Source organism: Oryzias melastigma, linkage group LG18, assembly GCF_002922805.2.
Source record: "Oryzias melastigma strain HK-1 linkage group LG18, ASM292280v2, whole genome shotgun sequence".
In the NCBI taxonomy this organism is placed as follows: domain Eukaryota; kingdom Metazoa; phylum Chordata; class Actinopteri; order Beloniformes; family Adrianichthyidae; genus Oryzias; species Oryzias melastigma.
Window position 1 is genome coordinate 116488 of NC_050529.1, and position 613 is coordinate 117100.

The 613-nt window shown below is 49.6% G+C and overlaps 1 pseudogene; it reads right to left on the reverse strand.

Moving 5' to 3' along the window:
- The window catches only part of LOC112141487, a 25658-nt pseudogene that overhangs the window by 8554 nt on the left and 16491 nt on the right, over positions 1-613 (reverse strand).

Genomic DNA, 613 nt, shown 5'->3' on the forward strand with positions numbered 1-613 from the left:
TAGTGTTTGTGTTCATTCATGTGTTTGTTTCTATGTGGTTTTAGTGTTTTTGTTTGTGTAAGTGTGTTTGTGTCACAGGGTGGATTTTAATTTTCTTATATGTATTTTACTTGTGTTTTTTAATTTTCTGGCTCTGCTCAAACTGACTGAGGTCCAGTGAATGCCCCACCAACGAACTGATGAGCAACAGGTGTGGGGCAAGGTGGCTCTCAATGACCCCATCCGCTGGAGCCACAGGCAGCTGGATCTTCAAGCGCCACCTGCGGTGTGCGTGCCCGTGGATCCCTTGAAGAGTCCGGCCTGCAGTGGGGATTCAGGTGCCAGCGGTGGAGGACTGCAGCAAAGAGCCTTCCCAGGGAGCAGCGAGGCGGAGAGGGGCGCGCAGAAGACCAGCAGCAGAGGGGTGTGGTTGTGACCCACCCCTCTCTGAGCTAAGTACCCTCCCTGTCTCCCCTCCTTAACTATCCAAGGAGACCTTTCCAAACCCATTTTAGATTATTTTATTGCATGCTTTGAGTTTTAATCGACTTTTACCTTGTTTGTATTTGGTTGTATGTGTTTTAGACTGGGTTTGGACTGTGTGCTCCTTGGACCAGGATGTCGGCGTGGACCA